A 19,142-nucleotide genomic window follows, 5' to 3' on the forward strand; every position below is an offset into this window, starting at 1 on the left:
GAATCCCTTTAAATACAAGTCCAATTCCAATACTGTCATGATTATATTTTACTTTCCTATTGGTAATGCCTGGCTATTTTACAAGTGGTGGAAAACTTTACATCATTTTCTTTCTTTTTGTAAGATTCATTTTATTTTCATTTATATGCCTATGTCAATGTGTGTGTACACATTCGAACACCTATGGAGGTCTGAATAGAGTGTTGAATCCCCTGGAGCTAGAATTATAGGTGACTGTGAGCTGCCTTAGGCAGATGCTGGGACACAAACTCTAGTCTTCTGCAAGAGCAGCAATTCAACAATCTCTTTAGCACTTACATCATTTTTTTTTAATTTATTTACATTTCAAGTGGTATCCCCTTACCTGGTTTCCCCTTCTTCCAGAAATTCCACCTCCCCCTGCTTCAGTGAGGGTGTCCCTCCACCTACCCACCCACTCCCACCTCCCTGCCCTCGATTCCCCTACACTGGAGCACCTATCATAGGACCTTCATAGGTCCAAGCCTTCATAGGACCAAGGACCTCTCTTCCCATTGATGACTGACAAGACTGTCCTCTGCTACAGATGCAGCCAGAGCCATGTGTACTCCTTGGTTGTTGGCTTAGTTCCTGGGAGCTCTGGGGTAGGGGTATCTGGTTGGTTGATATTGTTGTCCTTCCTATGTGGTTGCAAACCCCTTCAGCTCCTTCAGTCCATTCTCTAACTCCTCCATTGGGGACCCACACTCAGTGCAATTTTGGCTGCAAGCATCTGACTCTGTATTTGTAAGTCTCCTGAGAGGCTCTGACAGAGCCTTACAAATACATCATTCTTTTAAACCATCAGTCAGAAGCACTGCTTGCTGTTTCAAAGAAACCAGGAACAAATGGATCACTGAGGTGGCTCTTAACAAATCAAAATGAACTCTGGCCCCCAGTCTCTCTCAGTCTCTCTGAGTTCTGCACTTCTCACCCCTGCCCACTACCCCACGCCTCTCCGGCCTCTGAGCTTTGTTTCCCTTCCCCCAGCTTCTTTTTCCTATATGACTCAGCCATCTTGGCTCTGTGTTCTCTTGGCCCTGCTTGTGGCTCCTCTCTTTATCTGTCTGCTGTCTTTCCTCTTCCCTCTCTCTTCTGTTCCTCTCTTGCTCTCCTCCTCTCACGGCCCCATCTGTTCTGCCAGCCACATTCAGTCTGGACAATACCAGGCCCCTCTGGCTGTGTGCTCTCTCATATCTAGAGTAAGCACCTTCTTCTCAACCATATGCAGGTCCTCGTTTTCATACAGTGTTCCATTTCCTGTGAGCAGGTAAGAAAGAAGGCCTCAAGGGGTAATAATCCTCTAGAGTCATAGTCCCAGATCCATCTTGCTTCTAGTTTATTGGAATATGATTTATAAAGAAGAATAATTTGCCTGCCAAGGGAAGGAGTTTCCACTAGGGTCAAACATATCTGAATCTTAGTTTGGTACTTTCCTATCTGTAAGAGCCTTGCAAATCAGATATGCTGGAAGCCAGGTTTCCTTACCTGTAAAATAAAAATGACAGCTAAATAATGATAGCTAATTATAAGAGCTAGCCCAAGCACTTGGTCAAGTGTCTTGCATAATGCCCAAGAAAGGAAGTTCTCAAGGTTGGTCCAAAAGTTCTGTTGACAGAAAATCTTTAACAGAAGACAAAATATTCTGGCTAACAGCTTTGCCCCAGAGCTACCTGGAGATCTGAAGCTAGCAGAAAGTGTTATTTTTTTCCCTCAGATCAATCCAGAAAACATGAAAAATGGCCATGGCTTTGCTCCAAACCTTATCACCAAGGCTTATGTTCTGTTTAATATTGGACATCAGCCTCTGGCTAGATTCATTCATGTTGGGCCATCTGCATGCCACACCCTGGACAGCCTTAATGAAACTTTCCCTGATTAAGTGCCCTTTCTTTTTGGTGTGCCTTCATTGAGGTCTACACTGGAGTCTACACATTTTCCCACAAACATGCATCTTTCTATGCTCTCAGGCTGGCTTTCATTTTTTTCTTCATCTTGAGAACAGGATTTTTATCCTCAGCCCCAAGACACTCAGTTCTTGATTAATGTCAATAACATTCATGGATGGGATATGTTACATCAACCAGAGTTGGCTATGTGGGTGGATAACCGGAATGGAAAGACTCCTAAGTTGTCCTCAGTCATTTGGGTTCAACACCCCTGCTGACTCTAGGTTTCTTCCACAGATTAAGAATCAACCAATTCCCTAGCTCATAAGTTATTCCAAAATTCACACTTACTTCCTCTCTTACACTTTATTTTGATGTTAGCTTAGAAAGATATTCAGCAATAATGTTAACCAAGACCTGGGGCAGGAGACTAAGAGAGGAGGATATCTCATGACTCTGCTTATGCTTTCTAGTGAAAAAGAACAAGTTTATCAAACTCATAGCCTAGCCCCCCTTTAATAGGAGTTTTACAATGCCTCTTGATACTGGTAGGACAAAGTTAATCCTGAACATTCTATTGCTATATGGAACAAACCTTTGTCTCCTCTTCCAGGATATAACACAACTGGGCGGTTCTGACTAAACTTCACAACTCGCTGGAGAAACATCTCCTCACTCTGGCCTCGGGGCACTAGATGACCTCCATTCTTGCCTAGCTCATCAGAGCTGGTCCAGGTGTCAAGACTGACTAATTCTTGACAAGGAAGCCCTGATGCTGCTGCTTCCTCCTGCCAATCCGGCTTCTACCACAGTCTGCCCTAAGGGACCCATCTCCAGCAACACAAGGCAAACTGTCAGGGCTCAATAAATAATGCAAGAAACCCGAAGCTGGGATTTAACACAGGCAGTTGAGAGCAGAGACACTCACCTCTCAGACCTAAGATTTGACAGGACCACTCAGCCTAAGTTTCTATACTGAGAAAAAGAAAAAGATAACATTTTTATATTATAGAGCCATTGGAGGGATTCAGTGCATGCCTGCTTGTAAAGGAGTTTGAACAAAGGGACTCCCCCTTTTCAGTTCATTTTATCCACATGAGGCAAGACCAGCAAAAAGCTATAGCTCAAGGCAATCAACTCTGGTTCAGTTACCAAAGCTGATCTTGCCCTTCATCAAACTCATCTTTAAGAAGATACCAAGTCAGGGATTTCTAAAACAAGTCCTTTTTTGTAGTACAGTGGAGCAAAAAGCTTGAATAAGGATGTAGAATATGATTGACTTCCAAGCCTGTTTCTATCACCAACTAACTCAGTAAATGTAGAAGTACTGGCGAGAGGCCATCTCAGCCTTGGGTTTCCCAGTCAGTAATACTACCTTGTAGTGTCCTAGTAAAGATTAGAGGAGATAATGCAAAAATAATGTGCAGCAAAATATTTTAAAAACTAGCTAGTGGTCTTCCTCCAGGCCACACACCTTGTTTTGAAGAAAACTGGAACCTGAGAGGCTAAAGGTGTAACCTAACCCTTATAAGCTGATGTGTCTGTAAAATAGAGAATGTGATGTTATGGTTTCTAAGGGTCTATCACTTTTCAAGTATGTCCATCTGAGTACAAGATCATATTATAAAAGCATCCTCTTACGGGGTCACCCACCCGTCTCAAAAAATTAAACCCAGAATTGCTCCTGTCTAAAGGAAATAGAGGGACAAAGAGTGGAGTAGAGACTGAAGGAAAGACCATCCTGAGACTGCCCTTGGGGATCCATCCTACATGCAGCCACCAGTGCTTGCTGACAGGAGCCTGATATGGATGTTTCCTGAGAGGCTCTGCCAGAGCCTGACAAATACAGAGGTGGATGCTTATAGACAACCATCAGACTTAGCAAGGAAACTCCATTGGAAGAGCTGGGGGAAGGACTGAAGAAACTTACGGAGTTTGCAACACTATAGGAAAAACAACAATATGAACCAACCAGATCACTCAGAGCTCCCAGAGATTAAACCACCAACCAAAGAATGCACATGGCTCCAGCTGTATATGTATGTGTATGTGTATGTGTATGTGTATGTGTATGTGTATGTGTATGTGTATGTGTATATGTAGCTGTATATGTATATGTAGCTGTATATGTAGCAGAAGGCCTTATCTGCCTTCAATGGGAGGGGAGGCCCTTGGTCCCATGAAGGCTTGATGCCCGGGTAGGGGAATGCTAGGGTGGTAAGGGGGGAGTAGGTGGGTAAAGGAGCATCCTCATAGAAGCAGGGGAAAGAGAGTGGAATTTTTGAAAGGGGAAACTGAGAAGGGGGGGTGACATTTGAAATGTAAATAAATAACATAACCAATAATTTAAAAAAAATAAAATTTAAAAAAAAAGCATCCTCTTAATGCGCAAGGAGTGACTCCAGCAGTGAGCACAGAGGCCCAGCTAGGTTCAGCCCGTGATCCCAACTGTGGGTCCATTATCTTGGGGCTTTCACCACAAGGGAGACAGCCAGGCCACCCTGCTAACAGTGTGGAGACTTGTCTCTGCTCTTGCTACAGGCTCACCTTCTATATCATGGAGGTCTTTCTTAGTCACTGGAGAAAGGCATGCATGACTTCTGGGAAAACTGCTGGCAGTGGGTAAACAGGCACTGCTGTCTACTTTGCAGATGCATAGCCATGGGAGGTTGTTAGTGATCCTGAAGTCTTATCAAGAAGGGGAACTGAAGGTAAGGAAGTTGGCACCACCCTTTAATGACTGCTTTTCTAGTCTCTACAAAGATGCAGAACAACTTGTGCCATACATCTGCTAAGTTACCAGTACAGGTTTCTTTCTAGGGCACTTTGAGGGGGATAGACTATGAAAAATGATATTTCCAAACTTGCTGAAATATATGGGAGGTGGTTTAACCTATATTCTTCTGAATATCCGAGTCAAGGCAAATGCAATAACTTCCACACGAGTGTCTGCAAACCTGTGCATCCTTGGGGATTCAGACTTCAATAAAACCTGAGCATGACTGCAAATCAAAGGAAGTTAAGTTTGGTTATATTTAGCTGACAAATCAAAAGTTAACATAAGCCACAGAAGAGTTTCAAAACATCTGTGGCAATACAAGTGGTCATCAGACCTGGTTTAAAAAATAGTAACCTAGTTTGTTTTTTCATTCTTTTTATTTCTTCTTCCTTCCTTTCTTCCTTCCTGTCTATCTTTCTTTCTTTCTTCCTTCCTTCCTATCTTATTGATTTCTTGGTTGATTTCAGAACTGAAGATTGAACTCAGGTCTTGTGAATTTTAGGCAACTACTCTACCATTGAGTTATAGCTCAGCCTTTTAAACCCTTTTTGTTTTGAGTCAGGGTCTCTCTAAATTGCCCAGATTCTAAGTTGCCTTAAATTGACTCTGTAGCTCAGGCTGCAGTTGAAATTATGATCCTCCTTCTACACCCTCCCAAGTAGTTTGGGTTATAGGCTTGAAACTCCAGTAGCATTTTATAATGGAAATTAAATCGAATGGACTTTTATTTTTCAGTGTTGCGCATCAACACTGATCCATGGGCAGAAGCACGCAGGGCAAGCACTCTGTACCACACTGCAAATGGGGATTTTAAACAGAAAGATGCTAAATTACACATCTAATTTCATAAGACCCATAGACCTACTGTGCCTGCCCTTTGTCCTTTAAGCCTAAGAAAGACGTTGCTTGCTAAGGTTGGGGTGGGAACATGGAAACTGCATGCTGGCACTCCATGGGAACTCCTAAGCATGTCAGTGTGCCATAGGGTTGCCTCTTCCAACTCACTCCAGCCAGGCCTTCTTCATGCTCCCCCATTTAGCTACACTTCTTTGTGGGGTTCTCTGGTGGTAAAGGGAAAAATATCTGACAAACATTTAACTGACCCTTGCTGGGGACAGTTGGGGGGGACTGCAAGCAAAGGATTAGAGGCCCCAATCCTCTGGTAGTTCTCTGAATGTTCTTTGAACAGCCATTCTCCCAACACAGTATCTGTCATAGAGTAGCTGGTAAGGAAATTAATGAATTGCATCATGAGGCTCATAGGGATGAATCTTTGCCTCAAGAGAAATACAGGGTCCTTTGACTCTTTGCATTTCATCTAAGGGCATCTTGGATCCTGGAGCAAGGAAATGGGGAACTCAGGACTGAGACAGAGAGAGAAAGTGGGATGCATGTGAACGCCTCTGAGCTTCCTCATTCAAGCTTCCTCAGAGTGCCCTAGGCTTCTCAGAACTTCCTCCTTAGTTCCAGGTCTGACAGAGTGTGCCTGGCCCCTGGCTTCTTCTCTCAGCCAGATTCCCTGCTGCTTAGATCCTTTGAGGGAATGGAAAGGGACTGGTCTGAGGTGAAAGCCCACTGCCCCGGTCAGTCACCTCTGCTTGAGAAGATTAGCACCAACTGGGGAACAGAGTTGGGAATTAACTCTTCTCCTGAGAATTGCTTAGCCACCATGCCATCTAGGCAGAGTGGAGAAGAGAGGGCTGCCTTGGAAGGGGACAGCAGCAGAGCTGCCCCCCTCTCCTGGAGGCCTCAGGTCCTCCTCCCCTAGCTAAGGTAGGCAATGACCACCCAAAAGAGATGGAATATAGAGGGAGAAGGGAAAGGAGGACTCTCAGGGAAGGAGAATTCTGGGAACCAACCATGGATAGTTTGTAATTAGGGATTTTCATTATATTTACTCAGAAAAAAAAATGGGGGGGGGCAGACTTTAGCAGATAGATTCATGTTTCATGACCTGAGTATTTGCAAGTAACCCTAGAAAATCACTGAGGATAGGGAAGTCACTCGATTTTGGCAGGAGGAATGAATTTGAGTGTTCAGCTATCTGGATTGGCAGGGATACTGGAGCTGGTCCGAACAAAGAGCAAGTCAGACACACTTGTACTTCTCCCTTAGTAAAACACCCTCTACAGGGCAGGGAGATAGACAAGGCAATGAGATGCATGCAGGTCTAGCCTGGGCACACGGCTATCTGAGCAATGGCTCCCCTGCACCACAGTCCTGGGTTCAAATCCCTAGTTTCCCATGGTTCTGCTTTTTCCTCCTTTTTCACTACTGACTTCTAGTTTGTCTTTGCCTCTCTGTTCTCAGAAACTCCCCTCTCTGTAGAAAATGAATGTGCAGATGCACGTACACAGAGAAAGACACATGCAAATGAGTTATCCATGTACTTATCTAAAATAAGGTTCTTTCTCCAAGTAAGTCACCTGTTGGAAAGGGAGCTGAAGGTCTTCCATGTTCCTTCAACAAACGTTTCTGGAGTGTAATTCTGTAATGGACTCTGGGGTATAAATTTGGACAACAGGACAGAGATTCTTGCCTACAGGAAGATCACATTCTTATAGGACTTCATAAACTTCATTTGAAAATGAAAATATTTCAACACAATGAAAATTAGAAAGCCCAAGCACTAGAGTAGAATATTTTCAAACTTTCTACCACATTTATGTATGTGTGTTTGTGTTCATGGTGTGTGTGTGTCTGTGTCTGTGTTTGTGTCTATGTGTGTGTCTGTGTGTGTGTCTGTGTGTATGTGTCTGTGTTTGTGTCCATGTCTCTCTCTCTCTCTCTCTCTCTCTGTCTCTCTGTCTCTCTCTCTCTCTCTCTCTCTCTCTCTCTCTCTCTCTCTGTGTGTGTGTGTGTGTTTGTGTGTGTGTGTGTGTGTGTGTGTGTGTGTGTGAAGGTCAGAGAACAACTTGCAGATTTGGTTCTGTTCTTGCCCTATATGGTTCCCAGGGATCAAACTCAGGCTTTCAGCCTTGGTGATAAGCACCTTTACAATGGAGCCATCTTTCCAGCCCTCAGGATATATCAAGCAAACATTTAGAGCCAGCCACAACAGCTTGTTAAACTCTTGCCTTTAAGTAAATGGGAGATAGAGGGGGAGCAGACTTCTTTTCTTTGAAATCCAGTTTCCTTTCAAATTTTCTCTTTGTAAAAGGACCATTTCCTCCTCTATTCCCTAGGCTGGGCTCCTTCCCTGTCTCCTGCTTAATCCTCTGTAATATACACAACACATTGCTCTCTGCTTCCCTCCATCCCACTGGGCCATTCAGGTTATTGCCTCCCAGTGGTCCTTTCTAGAGAGCCCCTTTCTCCATCAGGCAGTTCTCCACTCTCTTCTCCCACCCCACCCCCAAGTTAATTCTCTTGCCCTATTTCCAAGATGTTATCTGAGCTGGCTAGATGTACTGTTTTGCAGTTCATTAAACTGCCCCCTGTATAATTTACAGATCCCTCCAACGATGCATGTCTGACTATAGATGTCACCAACAGATGTCTGGGGAGTTACACCCTAGCCAGTATATGCTCTCCCGCAGCTCTGAGAGTTACACACCATCTTTATTCTCCCTCTCCTCCTGGGCTAGCAGTCTCCACCAGAAAGAGGCTGCTGTTTCTCTGTTTGATAAGATTTCCTCTTTTATTTCCTCTGCTCACACCCAACAGATCACGTCGGAAGAGTCAACTGACTGAGCTTATCAGCAAACAGATGACCCCTTCTCACAGCGTCGCTAGGCTAGGTAGACAAACAACATCAGATCAGATGCGTCTCTATAACTGCTTTTATTCTCAAAGCATCTCAGGAAGAAAGAGCTCAAGAAAGGCAGAAGGAACTCATCTACAATCATCACTCACTTCCCAAATAATTTTGTTGCTTGGACTCCAATTTGTTTTTGTTTTTAAATGAAATCTTGAAGCAGCTTGCAAGTCACATGTAATATGTGGAAAGGAACAAAATATAGACAAAAGAAGTAAAAGATAATAAAGAGGGTTCAGATATCCCGTAGAGATGGTATGAAATGTGACTGATATGAAATCTACACTGACTCCTCCTTTACTTTTATTTTTCCCTAGGACCTTGTACAAGCTGAGGCTCTATATTAATAGACTGAATTACTCTTTAGTTTCTTAACACATTTAATCAAATTTATCCCTGAGCTTCCTAACAGCCAAAGGAAAAGGGAATGTGGTCAGCTTCAGGTGCTACCCACTGGAGTGTGGAGAGGAAAATCATTCTGATACATTTACATTATAGATGTTTCTTTCATTTTGTGATGGAGGTCAGGGATGATAAATATCCCATGGTGCATAAGACAATATGACACAGAATGATTTGTTCAAAATGTCAATTATTTAGTTTTGAGAATGGTGAATTTGAGTGACTCATAGAATCCAAAATTTAAATTTTTCAGTAATTCAGGAAAAGCACAGTCACTGAGACCAGAAAACAAAGTTTTTTTCCTGAGGCCTTGTAAAAGGACCAAGTGTCATTACAGACAGCAAGGCATCTAGCCATTTAAGAGAGGTGTTTAAGAAGGACGCTTGCTATAATCATCCCACGAGAATGAGATACTTGATGCGGAGGAGTCTGATGACTTGCTCTTTCATTCCACCTGGAAGTCAGGCCTGTCCAGTGTGTCTGTCATGGGCTCCCACAAGTGTACATGGACTGCTACATAGTATTCTAAATCCCACGTAATAACTGAGACCATAAAGCAGAATGACACTGATTTATCTGTGAGGGAGCAAATCTAATACGGTCACCACTCTTATTAAGGTAGGCCAAGAATACCATGGATTAACCTCTCCTTCTGTAGCTACACTGTACCCCAAATATAGCACACTAGAAACTCAGAAGACAGCAGGAGCTAAGAGACCTTCTCTGATCATGCCTCCATCTTAATGCATGAGAAAATCCTCTGCCTTCTTCCCTAGAAAGTACTTTACGAGATCCTCAAGTTCAAGGTTTCCTGCTTTACCCAGAAGAAAGAAATGAAAATGTTGGTCAAGAAGGTTTGGATCTGGGCATTGAATACCCGCAGCTTGTCATGTTGGCGTGCCCCCCTTTTCTGAGAACTCTTCACCACAGTTTTTCCCTTTGCTTGGGTCTTCATCTCTGAAATTGTCCCATGTCAGGTAAAACTTAAACAATATGTCAGGTATTTTCCTCATACTAGTCTGTGTTTTGTTATAGGTATGCCAGGCATGAGCCTTACTTATGTTGAGTGATTGAAGAAAAAATTACTTCTCCTTGTCTGTATCTCCCAACATCACCCTACTGACTCCAACATTCAGTCAACAGGCATGCGCCAGACAGTGTTGTGAGCACTGAGAATATGGGTGACAACATAAAACTCCTGTTCTTAATAGAGATGGACAGCAAGGAAGGATGGATATCGATGCCTTCAGGAACCACAATATAACTCAAGCAGGAAAGAACGGGGCTAGAAGCACAGAGGGACGCCCTTCTGTAGAGCATGGTTTAAAGGAATGATATGTGGGCCTTTAGGGAGAGGGATTCAGTTACAAAATATGTTCTATGCCACATGGAGGACTTTGGCTCTAATTCTAAGTAAGATAAAAAGCCTTTAGAGAGAGTTTTAATTAAAGGAATGGTTTGACCCAGCTAATGCATCTGGCTGCTGAATAGAGAATCGACTTTCGAGGTTTAGCAGGGAAGAGGGGACTACCGGCCACATCCGTTTCCCTCCCCTGACTACTACAGATGAGGGAAGTATGCAGGTATAAGAGTCTGTAGGAAGGGTGCGACCAACCACCATGTCACAGTGGGAATCTAAAATGTCTCCTTCTGGCTCAGATGGTTCTTTAGCTGAGGCTCCTGTTCGGGAGGTATGAAACTTTAGGGAGGCAGAAGTCATCTGGCAGAGGTGGGTCACCGAGGGAGGGCTTTTTGAGGGTTACAGCCCTGTTCTACTCATTGTCTTCTGCCATGTCAGGGGCCACTGCTGACAGACCCCTCCCCTCACACCTTCCCTAGATGAAGTAGATTCTGAAACTGAAAGCCAAAACAAGACTCCCCAAGTTGCTTTGTTTCAGAAAGAAAAGTAGGTAATATAAACTGTGAGCAGGCTTGAAAGCATGCAGGAGGGAGCCAGCACATTCTGCTTGCAGGGCTGGTGTGAGCCTGGGTGGGATTTTCTAAGCCACAATGAGAATATAAGAGGCTGCAGCCCTCTAAGCTCCCAAGGATGTGAAATCATGACTTGTTTATCCTCCCAGATTTTTGGGAGATGAAGAAACTCTGCCCCCTCCAAGGCCTCTTCCCGACACTGTGGGATGAGCAGCCCACAGTGCAGAAGTTTGAGTGCTGTTACCACACAAGCCAGTCACTGTGCCTGCCCCTGTCACATCCCTGTGAGGAAGGCAGCCCTTAAGCAGCTGTCTTTTGTAACAAGTCACTTTCTCCCTCAACCTCCTCCCCTGTCAGATTCTAGATGATAAGATTGGGGGGGTGGTGGGTGCCTCATCCAAGTCACAGAGCAGAAAAGCAGGCTGTAAAAGTACAGCCAGACACACAGAGGTAATCGGGGCCAGTAGGATTCCCTTCCTGGGAACAGAGATAAGATATAACATCAGCAAGAACTGAGTTAAGGCTTGTGGCAAATTAGTAATAAAGCAGACTTCAGAAAGGAGCAAAGCCAGCGCGGCCAGGGTACACAGGAGAGGTTCCAGACAGAGGTGTCCTACTGGCAGAGACTGGAAAGGAGGATCACAAGCGCCTCCTACTCCCAGGGCTGCACCCTGCTCTGGGTTCCAAGTATCTGCTTTTAGGTGCAAGCCTTGGCGGCAATTAGCCTTGCTCCACAGGTCTGAACTCAAGTCAGAGATAAGATCACAGTCAATATAGCAGCACACAATGTCTTCTTCATGGGACACTCACTCCTTCACTCTGACTATGGGCCCTCAAAAGCTTTCTTAATGTCTCTACAAGCACACCAAGTTTATGGACAGTCTTGTTTTGCTCCAAGAATATTTTTGTGGCAATAAATATCTTTCAATTCTCTGCCTGCCTTTTTTTTTTCAAGGCTGCCTTTAAAGAAGCTGATGTTGTTGATTTTGTAGTCCATTAGCAATTCAATTATTGATTCACTTCTAACTAAACTGTCTGGTCAACACTCCAACCAGACTAATAGCTCACTTGGCTCATAGGATTAAATGTCAAAAGTTTCTTCTAAGAAATATAATTAGGAAGCCAGAATCACATTTTAGGGGAATAGAACACATTTCTTTGGATGAATGAACCAATCGTTTCTTCTCCAGCACTAAGATAAGTGTTCCATCCTGTCATGTGCAGAGATGACCGCTGGTCCAGGAATCAAAGACCTCGGTTGTTCATGTTAGCAATGCTGATCTCCAACAGCTGGGTTTCAAAACTCTGTCAGTGAAACACTGAGGCTCAGGATGTGGCTATTAAACTTCCTAAACCATCTTGTCAGTGAAATCCTCACAAACACACACCTGCAGACAAATGAAGGGTTCCACACAGCTAGGACTGGAAGGAAGAACAGGCTGTTGTCAACAGAAGCATCATCTTAGTCTTCCAAGAAGCAGACAGTGAGGTAGGGATTTTTAAAGAAGTAATTTGGGGGGATAAGGATCAAGATAAAAGGAACAAGCAGGCACAATAGAGGTGTAAAGAAACTTAGTAAGGATGCTGCTTGCTGCTTGGATGGTTTGGTATGGTCTTACAAGAGAGCTCTGCTGATAAACCACACTATAGCATTGGTCTTTCTGACAAGGTGTCACCTTTGCTACTTTTTATCAAATGTTGGTTCTGACAAGAGGTGAGAGAAAAGAAATTGTACCACAGGCTTCAATCCTACCAAAGACAATGACTGTTTGAAGAAAAGAGTGCTGTGAGCTGTTATAGACAATACAGCAGTGGCTCACAGGAGAAATTAGCAGGGTGGGCTTGGGCTACAGGGTCAACTCTTACTAGAAACAGGAAAGATGGGTAATACATTCCTGTGTCATTTCCTTTCATTGCTATACCCTGGTGTATTTAAGATGCGTTGGGGCATCTCAAAAAATTTCCCTGGATGATTCTCTAAGAACCAGTGGTAATTATTTGCTAAAAGGAAGAAACTTGTACTATTGGAGTAGGACCAGATCTGTGGTTTTTATTTGTCTTGCTTTCCTGTTCTCTGTAGTGACTGGGATTGTGTCTTCTACAAAAATAAGAATAAGGTTACTTAAAATCTAGCTTTCATTTTGGTAATAAAATTCCTATCCTAAAGGTTAGAAACTATGGGAGTAGTGTTATTTAGAAAAAAAAAAAAAGTCTTTGCAGACAAGGCTGAGGATCTCAAGACACAATCATACTACATTTCTATTTGAGCCCTAAATCCATCAAGTGTCAGTGTAACAGCCTGGAAAGAAGCAATCTGGAGGCAAGAGGAGCTGAAGATAGAGCAAGATAAAACAAAGAGCAAGCTTTTCTCTAAGATATTTTGATGAAGTGCAGGCTTGCTGACATCTTGATAGTGGGCATATGGCTTCTAGAACCGTGAGAGAGAAACTTTCTATTATTTAAGCTAATCAATTTGTAGCAATTTGTTATACCAACCATGGTAAATTAATGTTCTTCTCTCTCATCTTGACCTGGTCGATAAACCACTCAGAAGTGTCAGTTTTCTAGTCTGTAGAATTAACTCTGTAGCTTTATTGTGTGGCTTGGTGAAGATGTAAGAAGGAACGCAACAGAGAGAGTGGGGATTCACTTGGAACGGTTGTTCCCGCATGCCTCTGCCCCACCTCTCCCAGGGGAGACTGGGGACTCACCAGTTATGGTTGTTCATCACGTGTGTGTCACTGTCCCACCTCGCCCATCTGTTTTGGCAGTAATCAAAGCATTCTACAATAGAGTGTCACTCTGCCTTCCCATTGTCAACCTCAGCACTGAAGCCGAGGCTCCTTTTATCTCCCAAAGGAGCAGTAGGTGCTTTGCTGATGAAGACCTCAAGGCTATTACTTCAATGACCAATAAATAAAGCTTGTCTTATCTATATCCTTTTCTTTTAGATAAAATGTGTCAGACATTTTCACTGAAATTTTTTTTTACACACAGACATATTATGAAGCTAGACCCTGATGAACTGCACAAACTGAATACACCCTATTACCAGCAAACAAACCAAGAGCGCACAGACCCACCCCGCAAAGCTTGGTCTATTCTCTTTCCCATTCACTAAGTTTAGGCAAGACTGTTCATTATGTAGATTGGTTTTGCCTGGTCTTGAACTTTAAATGAATAAATCACGATATATTCATTCCTTTGAATGTGTCTCTGTTTCTTTTAATGTTGATGAGCTTTTTCCACATCATTGCATGCAATCATAGGTTGCTCGTCACCACCGATGTGTAGCATTTCATATTGAAATAACACTGAGTTTATTTTATCCATGTTTGATGGGTATCTGAGTTGTTGTCAATTTGAGGCTTTTATAAGCAGTGCTAGTGTAAACATTATAAAATATATGAAAGTTACTCATACATATACATACAGGTTAATCTGAGAGAAAATCAATGTCTATACAGTATTAAATGTTCCAAAGTATGAACATTATACATAACTTACTTAGATGTTTTTAAATTTTTTCTCAATGTTTGATAGTTCTCTTTGTTGTGATCTTGTGTATCTTTTATTAGATTTATTCCTAATAAAAATTTCCACAATTATTCATTTTTCCCCCCACAATTAGGAATGGATTAGGACTCCAGAGGCCTTAAGGAGATGAAAAAGTGTTAACATCTGAGTTTTGTTCCCTCTGGAGACAGGGTGGTATAATTTTCTTTTATTAAAATTGAAGGCAGAAAAGAATATGAGTCTTGAAATGTCCCAAACTGTTGAAATGGTCAAAGGAGAGGTAAGTAAGAAGAGAGGCTGCACTTAGCCAATTAGAGCCCCGGCTAACAGCGCTTGTTCTGCAAGTGTTTCATATACCATGAGAAGCCTTCCCAGAAAAGGAGCCAACAGCAACAGCTCAGAATCCCATAGTGTGTGTAAAAGAAATAAATCTCTTTTCATTGATCCTTGGCTACAAAATTTAGTACTCTTTACGATTCCAAATATTTAAAAAGGAATAGAGAGACAATATCCAACATTCATAGGCTCCTACTATATGTCAAGTGTGCTTACATAAATATCTCTTTTAGCTCTCATGACAACCCATATGCTGCTAACATTTACTTGATTTCACAGCTGAGGGATCTGAAACGAAGAGATTAATGCCCCACATCACAATCTGTCAGTGAAAGAAATGCAAACCCCAGGGTGACAGGTGCCAAAGAAAGCCCCTTCAGGTAGCATTAATCACTGTCCCTAACTATCACAATTAAAAACACACTCATTTACAGAGATTCTGAAAAATATAGAAAGGTACCAGATTTTCCAGATACATATTTATTTTTCAATTAATATTACTTTATGAATATCTCCTCATATCTTTACATATCCCTCTATAGCATTTCAATGTTTATATAATATCTTATCGGTTAAGTTTGCCATCATTTTTAAACAAACATCTCTTGTGCTGGACATTTAAATCATTTTTATTTTTCTAATAATAAGTAAGATATGTTGAACTGTGTCTGCAGAGTTTTATACCTAGAAGTATATAAATAACCAGAACCTGCTTCCTTCATTAATCAAAATCAGCAGTGATCCTCAAACAAAGCTTTGGCTTTTCTGAATAATTCCACAAGTGCTTCCAGGTACTATTTTGTAACTGCGGAGGGACCAGGAATCAAAGCCAGGAAAGCAGCTTCAGTATTTTTGCTAAGTAAGAAAATAACCATGCAACAAAAGAATTTAAAAGCGGAAGATAAGTTTTTGCTTGTGAGCTTCTGAGAATTTTTGAAAGTATGAAACTGAGAATATAAACCAAGGCTGGGCTTCAAAGAGCCAGGTTGAGGTGTGGTCCATAGCCTCATCTGTCTTTTTCCCTAGAAGCAAAAGCATGGTTTTCTTAAGTATGGTGTGTAATATGCACAGATATTTTCTTTCTGTTTTAATACCTATCAAGATGTTTCAGGGACAGAAAGACTATAGTTGTATTTATAATAGTGTTTTTTTCTCCACATGCCTTTGGACAAACAAGCAAAACCCAGCTATATTACTAGTTCTCAATGTTATTGATAAGGAAAACCTAATTGTATCAGCATATTAATGCTACAGTATAAAGTGTTACCACCAGAAAATTCAAATGACCTGAACAAGAGGATGAGATGGTGAGGTTATATATAGGAGCTTTCTATCAAGTAGGCAGGAACATCTATGTTTAAGACTAGACTCTGTCACCTCGGCTCCTATTCGAAGTCCTAGCCCTCAGTATGACCATTATTGAAACTATTATGTAATAGGGCCTTACATTAATTGTAGGGAAACAGTCAGGAGTGAGCACGCATGCGTGCAGATACATTGTTTTGGTATACGAGGGGTTTGTTGTAAGGGATTGGCTCACATGGTCACAGAGGCTGCAAGCCTCAAGATGCAGAGAAGTTGGTAAGCTATCAGCAAGAGAAAGCAGACAGCCTTGCTCTAATCCAAATCTGAAGGCTTAAGAACAAGTCACTGCTTTAGTACAAACCTGAAGACAAGAGATGTCTCAACTCAGCAGCCACCAGGCAGAATGATTGGCCTACTGGTTTACGACCGGTCAGTCATCTTGTTCTAGTCCTGGCCTTCAGGTCATTGGATGAACACAATCACACATCAGGGAGAAAAACGACTACCTTATTCATTCGGTAGATTTAAATGTCACTTCTACTCACCAAAATGGCCTCATAGCAGTGCCTGGAATAACATTGATCAGATGTCTTGGCACCCTGTGACCTAGTTATGTTGACATAAAATTACTATTAGTTGTAAGATTTTAAATAAATAATTATTTAAGAATGAAGGTCAGAAATGTAAGTCCCTAATACAACATGACTGGTTTCTTTCTTTCTGAAAAAAAAAAGTGCATCTGTGTACATTCATGTCCATTTGGAAGCCACAAGAGCCATCATCTTTAGGAATACATCTGCCTTCTTTGAGACAAGATTTCTTATTGGCCTGAGGCTTCAGGGGCCCTTCTGTTCTACTTCCCCAATGCTATGATTACAAATGTGTCCCACCCTACTTGGCTTTCTACATGTGTCCTGGGAATCAAACTCATGTTCTCAAGCTTGTGAGGCAAGCATATTACCAGTTGAGCTATCTCTCCAGCCCATGACTGACATTATCATACAATGAAAAGATCTGGACCTATACAGAAACTCCAAGCATGCACATATAGAGAGCACACACCAGAGGAGGACGTAGTGAGCTATGCAAACCAATATGAGGCCTTCAAAGACAAGGCAGCTTGTCCACTCATTAATCTTGGGACTCTAGATTCTAGAACAATGAGAACATAGACTTGAGTAATTCCAGCTACCTGGTCTATGAATTTCTGGTATGGCTCTCAGAGCTGCCCAACACAATGTCCTTCCTAGAAGAGAACAGGAAACAGCTTGGTCTCAACCCTCATATATGAAGTACTTCATGTTGACAGTGTCCTTCTCATTCACTCCCTGATTTACCCTTGTGACCGTCTCTGGAGGTTGGCATGCGTGGTTCTCTATCAATGTGATCAGTTTTGGTTTCCCAAAGCAGAAAACCCAGATCGTTATTGTGGCTGTTTCAGGGGCAATGTTTCTCAGGCACAGTGAATGCAGAGAAGGCAGTAGGACCAGATAAGGCAACAGCCATCAGAGCCTCGCTCCATCAAGCTTCTGTTCAACTGCTCTGGTAGTCTTTGGTTCATGCTAGCATGGAGATAGCTCCATCTCTAGGATTCAGGTAGGAGGAAGAGGAAGGATGAAGGACAAACAGTAAAGAAAAGCAGAAATCCCACTGCAAGCTCAGTAAATAGTCTATGGCATACATGACAAGAGAGGCTAGGACATATCATTTTAACCAAACTGGAGAAGAAGAGATTGACTGTAGGGAACCAGCAGTGCTTACTACAGCTCCTCTTGTGTATGCCTACTGAAATTTAAATCATGGCGCTTGTTATAGATAGTAACATTAGGAGAGAAGGCACAAGTTAAGGCCATCCTGAATAAAACATTTGGGCACCCTATAGGCAAAGTTTAGACAGAGAAATTAACTTATCTAAGGACACACAAGGTAAGTTCAGCCTGATCTACTCTATTTCTTGCCTCCTACCCCTAAGTGTGATCACCATCAGATGGATGGTGGAAAGCTGTGGGCTTCAGAAATACTTGGGTGCTTCCTCTAAGTGCTGCCTCCTCAATACCAACTCCAGGGATGTAGATCCACTTGGTCTGGAGTAGAGGCCCAGAGCCAGTTTCCAGAGTATATATGTCAGGGCAAGTTCCACATAGACTCGGAGCTACATTTGAGAGAATATTGCTCTGGTTTCAAGACAAGCAACTAGTTACACATCCTCCTTGCCTGGGATTCAGCTGCAGCAGCAGGAGCACATAGGCACTGGTCCTCCTGCTGAGCCAGGCTACCTGAGGGGAGATAGGAGCAAAACCCACATTCAGCCTACAAAGAAGAGCCAACAAACAGAGGCTGGGGAAGGATGGCAGTAGTCAATGCCCAAAGCCGGGCTTCCATCCGGGCTGCCCAGGCACCACTGTGCACTAGGCTATCACCTCTGTTCCCAGGTGAAGCTAGGGGTGAAAGCAGAAAAATCCCTCTAAAACAGGAGAGATTGCTACACCCTGGGAGACATTCCCAAATGGGAGCAAACACCTTTGGCAAATTATTTTGAGAAGTCTCCTCTATAGAAATAATCTAATGCCATTTAAACTGAAGAGAAAATACTTCCCAGAACTAAGCTTAGTGAAGAGGAAATTCCTTATTCGTTCTGTTTTTCTCTTGAGTTAAGGGATTGCTATGTTGCTCATGCTGGCCTCAACTCTGGGTCAAATGGTCCCCTTGTCTCAGTCCCCACATAGCTGGGACATAGGCATGTACCATGACTCCCAGGAAGGAGACAATGCATAATCAAAGAGTCACACTGAGGAACACATGCACCCTGTCTCTGCTGATCTGAAGCAAGCTTCCTGAGTGCCAGCATTGTCTCTCTGTCTCTCCCAGTTAATCTCTTCCATGTCAGTTCTTTCTAGCTCAAATTACCTGAAAGTGATGGACTCATAACAGGAGGCTCACAACAGCCTGGAAGTTCGGTTTCTGCAGATCTCATGCCCATTTCTGTGCTCCCAAGGCACACACACACACACACACACACACTCACACATAAATACATACACACACAAATGCACACACTACATGGGGCATGCCCATACCAGGACACATATAACCAAAAATAAAAATTAATCTTTGAAATAAAATGTATGCTGATTTTAGAAGTCTTCAAAGGTTTTGTCAGAAAAAGCTGAGATGATTTTAGAATCATAAAAGGGCAGGGTTTAACAAT

Source organism: Apodemus sylvaticus, chromosome 3 (genome assembly GCF_947179515.1).
Source record: "Apodemus sylvaticus chromosome 3, mApoSyl1.1, whole genome shotgun sequence".
NCBI lineage: Eukaryota > Metazoa > Chordata > Mammalia > Rodentia > Muridae > Apodemus > Apodemus sylvaticus.